Consider the following 8,541-nt stretch of genomic DNA (forward strand, 5'->3'; position numbering starts at 1 on the left):
TAAAAGTTAAGATTTTCTTCATTAATTTGATTGAAAACTTGACATGAATCCAAACTTTTTTTTATGACTTTTGCGCTAATTGGATGTTTAGATGGACACAAGTTCTGAACCGAAAAACAAAGAGTGGATGTTCCACAGCAGGAGGCCAGACATTCTGCCAGAGTAAATCCTCAGGAGACGGCGGCTGAATTAATAAATGCTGTGACATTCTGCTGGATTGCCGAGCATTCTCAGACGAGATAATGACTGATTATCCAGCAGTTGGTGTGGCTAAAAATATATATTTTCAGATTATTCATTTCTCCAGCTTCTCAGAGCGAGATCATGCAGAGAAAATGCAGCAGAGGTTGCACTTCATCATTTAGTGATTTAACACTCTTGCCATTACTTATTCATGTTAAAAACACAAACATGATTTGTTGGCTGCCAGGACTGTGTGTTTTTGCAGGCAACTAAAAGCTGTCAAGTAACAGATCCTTTAAAAGGGTAGAGCCTTATTGTTTATGTTGGTATTTTATTTGTTTGGTTCTATGTTTGGTAATATGAGGGGTTTCTCTTTTTTTATTGCATGTGTGGGGAATTGTGTTTATGTTTTTTTATGTGCAGCACCTTAAGCTAGTTCTCTTAACATTAAAAGGTGCTAAATAAAATTAATTTAAATTTAACATAAAAACTAAACTAAAAAAAACCCATCAAACAGCTAGTGTGTAAATATTGGTGCCCTATTAGCAATACAGCTAGCATGTAGCTGAAATATTAATTAAACTCCAAAATCACCAAAAAAACAAACAAAAAAAGAGCCTAAATTACCAAAACAGCTAGCATGTAGCTGAAGGAATAGCTAAACTCCAAAATAACTTAAAAACTGAAAAGACACAAATAAGCAAAAAAAAAAGAAAAAAAAAAAACAGCTAAGATGTAGCCGAAAAAAGCTAAACTCCAAAATAGTCTAAAAACAGAAAAAACTAAATTAGCCAAAACAGCTAGCATGTAGCTAAAAAAGGCTAAAATCTAAAATAGCCTAAAAACTGAAAAAAGCCTAAATTAGCAAAAACCGCTAGCATGTAGCCGAAAAAGCTAAACTCCAAAATAGCCTAAAAACAGAAAAAACCTAGATTAGCCAAAACAGCTAGCATGTAGCTGAAAAAGCTAAACTCTAAAATAGCGTAAAAACAGAAAAAGCCAAAATTAGCCAAAACAGCTAGCATGTAGCTGAAATATTAGCTAAACTTCAAAATAGACCAAAAAACTGAAAAAAGGACAAATTAGCAAAAACCGCTAGCATGTAGCCGAAAAAAGCTAGACTCCAAAATAGCCTAAAAACAGAAAAAACCTAGATTAGCCAAAACAGCTAGCATGTAGCTGAAATTTTAGCTAAACTTCAAAATAGACTAAAAACCGAAAAAGCCTAAATTAACCAAAACAGCTAGCATGTAGCTTAAAAAGGCTAAAATCTAAAATAGCCTAAAAACCGAAAAAGCCTAAACTAGCAAAAACAGCTAGCATGTAGCTGAAAAAATAGCTAAACTTCAAAATAGCCTAAACAAACAACCCAAAAAAAGCCAAAACCAGCCTAAACCAGCCAAATTGCCTGTCTGTTTTTGCAGGCAACTTAAAGCCGTCAAGCAAACAGATCATGTATATACTGGTTTGGGTTTGAGGACACACCTGCTCAGGTTTTCCCTGTTCACCTGCTGGGTTTCCCATAAACAGACGAAAATCATCCACACGTCTCTGATCTCCAATCTCACGGTTTGACATCGTGGCTCATCTTGCAGAAAAGCGTTGCAAATCTGCGTTCGCATCCACGTTATTGAGTTCGCCGATGCGCACTCAGGGCCAAATCTGTCATGAAACACAAAGGAGAATAATAAAATGTGCCCAACAGAGAGAAATTGATTGAAGCAGGCTAAGTTGGGGAGGGTGGGGGCCTCTCCATCTTCTCCCCACCTACAGAACACAGGAAGGCATACACATCTCCTGAATAGAAGCAGTTCCATTACTCTCTGTCTGCCGCCCCCCCCTCCCTCAGAGCCATTCATCTGCAGTCGTAATGAGCAAAGAAAAGAGCAAGACGCTGATCTGTCAGGATGATTCACTTTCAATTTAGCCGGCATTTGAGAGCGGCGCTGCGCACCGGCCCCGAACGCCGACCCGGCCGGCCGGCTTTTTAGTGCCGCCTCCTGACACATGATAATGACACAAGCAGAGGAGACACGACTGCTGTCCAAACGCCACTTTTACTGGGTGTGACATCAGAGTATGGCGACTGGATCGCTGCAGACACGTTCTGATCTGTCATCGGGTGTAATGAGGAGAAAAAATGCCCCAAAATTGGAAATGTAACAGAGCGAAGCAATTCGATTGGAATAACCTGATCAAACGTCTTATTTTTACAGAATTTATTTGTCTAATGGAACGGAAAAAATGTTTTAGCTCCTACAAAACAAACCAGAATCTGTCCCTCACAGACTTGTAGCTTCTTCTTAAAAAGCTCTGAACGGGTTATCAGTAAAAAAGACACCTGTCCACATCCCTCAAACGTTCAGACTGCGACCTCTTGTCCATGAGCATGACCAAAGAGCTGTCGAAAGACACCAAGAGCACAATTTGAGTTGTAACGGAGCAAAGCAATTGGATTGCAATGACCTGATTAAACTTCTTGTTGATTTTTATAGAATTTATTTGTCTAATGCAGGGGTCTGCAACCTAAGACTCCAGAGCCACACGTGGCTCGTCTTTTATCCCTTCGTAGTTGCTCACAGGTTGAAGAAAAATACAATAATAGTCATTTTAAAAGTAAGAGTAACTAAATTAGCACTGATTTCACTTAAATCAGTTAAGTTTGTTCATTTATGGCTGAGGTGCACCTAGAAGTAAGATAAAATAGGCTTTTACATCCCTCAAAATATTAGCTAAATGCCAAATTAGCCTTAAACTTAACTTAGGTTAGCCAAAACAGATAGCATATAGCTGAAAAAATAGCTAAACTTCAAAATATCCTGAAAAACTTAAAAAAAAAAAAAAGCTTAAATTAGCTAAAACAGCTAGCATGTAAATCTTGGCCTAGGTCCAAAACAGCCTAAAAAACTTAGAAAGAAAGCCTAAATTAGCCAAAGCAGCTAGCATATAGCTGAAAAAAAAAAATAGCTAAACTTCAAAATATCCTAAAAAACTTTAAAAAACCTTAAATTAGCCAAAACAGCTAGCATGTATATCTTAGCCTAACTCCAAAACAGCCTAAAAACTCAGAGAGAAAAGCCTAAATTAGCCAAAACAGCTAGCATATGAAGAAAATAGCTAAACTCCAAAATATCCTAAAAAACTTAAAAAAAGCTTAAATTAGCCAAAACAGCTACCATGTAGCTGAAAATTAGCTAAACTCCAAAATAGCCTAACAGAATGTCCAAATAGTCCAAAAACCTAGCAGAATGCCAATTTTTAAAACTTTAAAACTGTAACTTTTTAACATAATTATGAATAATAAAAAGACAGGAATATTATTCCAGAATAAATCAACTTAAACCTTAAATAACTTTCAATATTTTACTCTCCATAAAAATATATTTTGCCAAAATTATACACTTTAGAAAGATAACAACAGGTCATTAATAACAATAAAATAAAATGATCTGAAGCGCCGGATAGAATTAAAGGCCCCCAGGCCTTAACTTTGACCCGTGGTCTTCAGTATACAAATTATACTGAAGAATACTTACAAAATATAAGCTTCAAGTGTAGTACTTCTTGCTAAGGGGTAGCAGGAAGTGCTGAGTGTGCTGTTGGGTTGAAAACAGTTGATTGGCGCCACCCTGTGGCAACAAGGAAAATAACATCTTCAGATAAAGTGAAGTTTCACAGCTTCCTTACAGTAAATATACTTTTAAATAGTAACAAAAACAACCTACCTTTTGTGTGAACAGGTATTTCTTACCTTTAAAAGTAGATGCCAAAAAGCCAACAGTGTAATAAAGTTTCATTAGAATATACTAAAGCTTAATTTTTCACAAAAAAGAGCAGCTTTAATAGCAGTACCTCTACTTTTTGCATAATTTTCTGCCTCCTTCTCTTTCCAAAAGGCCTGTAACTCTCAAACAGCCGGAGGCGAGCGGCATTCCCATGCAATTAAAGGTTTTTTCCAGCCAAATTAGAGGCCTAATGTCCACGCACGCAGCGCCGCTCTGAGTTCATCCGTCACGTTTCCTGGAGCAAGTTCCTGAGGGAGGGCTGGTTAGGAGCAGCCATGGGAAAGTTCTCCCCACTTTTTCCGATTACTCGGGATCTTTTTAAGGAAAGCAGGCCGGCAGAGCGGCAGTACGTCTGCAGCCGGGACGAGGAGCGAACCGGGAGGAGGAATAAGCCACTTCAAGACTGAGAAAGGTGGGTTATTTTAACACTGAACTCTGTTTAATTTAGCTCAGAAATGTATTTTTATTTCAGTTTTTCACATTTAATGTCTTTTTCTTTAGAGCTTTTTCATAAAGTTTTGTGTTTAAACTTCCAGAACTGAATTAAAAAAATTTCAAAACTGACTTCTGTTCAGGCTCTGATGATTGAAGCTCTTTGGACTTTTCTTCTTTCTTCGGCGCCTCGGTTGATGTTTTGTGACATACTTTAACAGCAGTTCCCCGAAGAGGATCAATGAAGCTCTGTCATTGTTATCCTCTCCCTGGCAGTCTAATGTCTGCCTCATCCTGTCAGAGGAGCTTCTTTGTCTGAGGAGGAAAAATCACAGAGAAAACTGCAGCGGAATAAACAAATAAACAAGTGTCAGAGCAGACCACAGAGGAAGTTGGTTTGTGAGAGTAAAACCTCCAACTGTCTGTTTGTTACGCATTATTAATGACAGCCAGCATCTGCTTTCCTTAAAAAATAATAATAATAGTAATTTATCAGCTGATTAGTTTTTAATTTGCAGCAAATTAAAGGATTTTTTGCTGTAAAAGTCTGTGATTGTGCTTAATTTTCTTTTTAAATATTTTGGATTTTCACCAATCAATCCATAATTTTGGTAATTTTCTGATCCTTTCTGTGTCACACTTTTCATTTCTCCCTCATTTTTAACCACCTCTCACCATAATTATTTAAAAAAATCTTTAAGTTCCTCCTTTTTGGGTCTAACCCCACCATCTTCTGACAGTCAGAGTGTTTCTGTTCTAAGGCTAACTATAGTAACATGTGTTTTTGCTTTGCTCCTGTGCATGGGGGCCTTTCTTCTGATATCTTTATGGTGCAGAGTTGGAGCCCACCCTAACTACGCTGTGAGCTCATGGAAGGACTAATAAGAACTATTTTTTTGGAAAAAGCTAACGGAAAAAAAAGCTAATTTGTATAAATGATATATTGTGTTTTGGAAAACCCTTAAAGGTGGTTTAAATGGAAAGAAAACTTTGACTCTTGGGTGTGAAGTGGTGCACTGGGCCAGCCTGTTGTGCAGCACAAAAGAAACTACTGTTCAAGGCTCGCACAACAACCACAAAAATGCTGTTTAGATCCGAGATGTAAAAAGAGATTTACCTCCTTTGCCTAATAGCTTTGGTTTGAACAATTCTCCTTGTGTCTGAAATGAGCTTGTAAAACTTTATTTGTTTTGAGACGTGTGTAATATAGGCTGTAGTCACGCTAGCTAAAGATGGAGAACAATTTGCCAAATTTTGGGTCTAATGAGAATTGTTGATAGAAATTTTTCTTTTATGTATTACATCTCGCTCAAGTAGTGATTGTGTTGGGTTGTTTATATATATTGTTTTTTATGAGTTGGTGTTATTGGGAGTATGCTAACAAGTAGCGGGTGGGATTTTGTTTTGTTTTGTTTTGTTTTTTTTAAAAATGGGATACCAACAAAGGTGGGAGTTAGCATAGTCACAGTATTGTTTGCTTTGGTGATATCAGTCTGTTTTTTTGTGCTGCAAATAAGGTTGAGTGTTATTGTAAAATATGCTAACATGGCTAACATATAGCGGTGTTGGACAGTTTTTTTTTTTTTTTTACAAATAAGGTCAGGAGTTACGAGTATGCTTTGGCGGTATCAATTTTTGTGTGTGTGTGTTGCAAACAAGGTTGGGAGTTATTGGGAATATGCTAATATGTTACTATGCTAAGACGTGTAGAAGGGTGGGATTTTTGTTTTGTTTATTTTACATGTCAGTAACAGAGTTGGAAGTTAGTGTAGTCCCAGTAAAGTTTGTTTTAGTAGTATCAGTCTGTTTTTATGTGCTGCAAACAAGGTTTGGCATTATTGTGAATATGCTAACATGGCTAACATGTAGCAGTGTTGGACTGTGTTTTTATTACATGTTACTAACAAGGATGGAAGTTAGCGTTGTCACGGTAATGTTCATTTTTGCTGAATCAGTCTGTTTTGTGTGTGTGTTGCAAACAAGGTTGAGAGTTAAAGGTATTCTGAATATGCTAACACTTCTTACACGGCTAACGCTTCCAACATGGTTAATAATTCTAACGTGAAAATGCTTCTAATGCAGCTAATGTTTCTAATGTGAATAACGCTTCTAATGCAGCCAGTGTTTCTAATGCGGATAACTCTTTTAATGTTGCTAATGCTTCAAATGCAGCTTATGATTCTAACATTGCTACGCTTCTAACGTAGCTAACGTGTCTAACATGGCTAATGCTTCTAGCGCCACAAACGCTTCTAACTCGGCTAACGCTTATAGCGCAGCAAATGCTTCTAACGTGGCTAATGCTTCTAATGTTGCTAACGTTTCTAACGCAGCTAACGCAGCTAACGCTTCTAACGTGGCTACACTTATAACGCAGCTAACGCTTCTAACTTGACTAACGCTTCTAACGTGGCTAACACTTCTACTGTTGCTAACATTTCTAACGCTTCTAACGTGGCTAACGCTTCTTATGCAGCTAAAATTTCTAATGTGGTTAATGCTTCAAACGTGAAAAATGCTTATAGCGCAGCAAGCGCTTCTAACGTGGCTAATGCTTCTAATGGAGCTAACGTTTCTAATGGAGCTAACGTTTCTAATGTGAAAAATGCTTCTAGCGCAGCAAACACTTCTATCATGTCAAACGTTTCTAACGTGGCTACGCTTCTAACGTAGCTAGCCCTTCTAATGCGGCTAACACTTCTAATGTAGCTAACGTGTTACAGACAAGTTCTGGAATTATTGCGAACGCACTAAAGTCTGTCTGACAGATTTATCTCTGACTACTTTGTTTTGCCTAATGCGTCTTATAATTTGGAGCACCATATTAATGACACAAGTTAAAAAATTAACCTTCTTTGACAGTGTGCCGTATAATCCGGAGCGCCCTGTAGTGTGGAAAAAACAGTAGATGGTCAGCTGTTGTCACCATCTTCTCTGGAAGTGACCTCAATGAACCCTGACCTAAAGGTCAAATACAAAATCAGGTGGTTCTGGGAGATGTTGGAAGATAGGATTGTATACTCTGATTCTCAATTATTGCTGTTAAATAAATGTTAATAAATGTTGATTACTTACTTGAAAGTTTACTTTCAGGAAATGTATCATTGTAAGAAACTGGTGATGTAGGACCCAAAGTTCAGGCTGTTGTCAGAAACTTAGACTTTATAAATAAAATTAAACACGTCAGGAGCTAAAGGATGAAGAGTGTCAAAGCAGAAGATCTGAGAAGGACGAACTGAAAAAAAGACACTTAAGCCTCATTTCTACTGAGCAGTACCGTGCAATGTTTGATTTATTAACCTTTATTTAAGCAATGAAGTCCTATTGATAGATTTAAAAAGTTTTATCGATTAAAAATCTATTTTTCAAAGGAGCCCTAGGGGTGAAAAAGGAGTCGTTCATACACATATACATCAAGGGACAATCAACGATAAAATTCATAAAACTATTTAAAACATTTGCTCCTCATTTCTAATTTTTTGAGCGTAGTTTTGAACTGGCCTGTAGGAACCAGAATCTTCAACTTCAAATCCACTTTTCCAGCTTCTGTCCAAACGTTTTCTGCTGTCAGTAGCAAAGATTCGTGAAATCTAAAATAATTTTGTCTAGTTTGATTTAATGAGAGATCTGAAGGAAGCTAATGCAAACTACCTTTATATTTTAACACGCACCAGTGTGTACGTCTACGGTATTTTAGTGCTGACCAGTGTTTTGAGCATTTCAGTGGATAAAGGCAGCTGAAGATGATCATTAACCTGAACCTGGTGTGTCTGACAGGAACATCACAAGTGCCAAAGAAATAAAACTGACTAAATCCAAGAGCACAATCCTCACTTTCGCAGAGATGTTTATTCTAATAAAAATAAATGGAGAGTGACATGTTTGTTACAAACCGCATAGTGGTTACTTGGTGAACTGACCTGGCTCCAGTTACTTTCCTCACAGCTTCACAGTTGAGGCGTATTGTGTTGTGCTTGTATTTAGGAGTGGTACTGCATGAAGTTTTGCTTAGTGTGGTTCCCTCAGCATATAGAGCTTTTTTTTTAATTTAATAGAGTTAATATTTATTTTCTTTAGTCCTGTCCAGCAACTATGCGAACAGCTTATGGCCTCTTAATTTTACTGTTGCAATTGGAAGTTA

General features: G+C 37.3%; 1 protein-coding gene across 1 annotated transcript in view; it reads left to right on the forward strand.

The window, feature by feature from the left end:
• The first annotated feature begins 4,224 nt into the window (after positions 1 to 4,224).
• The window catches only part of gja4 (gap junction protein alpha 4), an 8,072-nt gene continuing 3,755 nt past the window's right edge, over positions 4,225 to 8,541 (forward strand). Inside the window, exon 1 of the mRNA XM_024261018.2 lies at positions 4,225 to 4,380. The gene's annotated coding sequence lies outside the window, so the exon portion shown is untranslated. The remainder of the gene's footprint in view (positions 4,381 to 8,541) is intronic.

The sequence above is a fragment of the Oryzias melastigma genome, linkage group LG11 (genome assembly GCF_002922805.2).
Source record: "Oryzias melastigma strain HK-1 linkage group LG11, ASM292280v2, whole genome shotgun sequence".
Taxonomy (NCBI): Eukaryota; Metazoa; Chordata; class Actinopteri; order Beloniformes; family Adrianichthyidae; genus Oryzias; species Oryzias melastigma.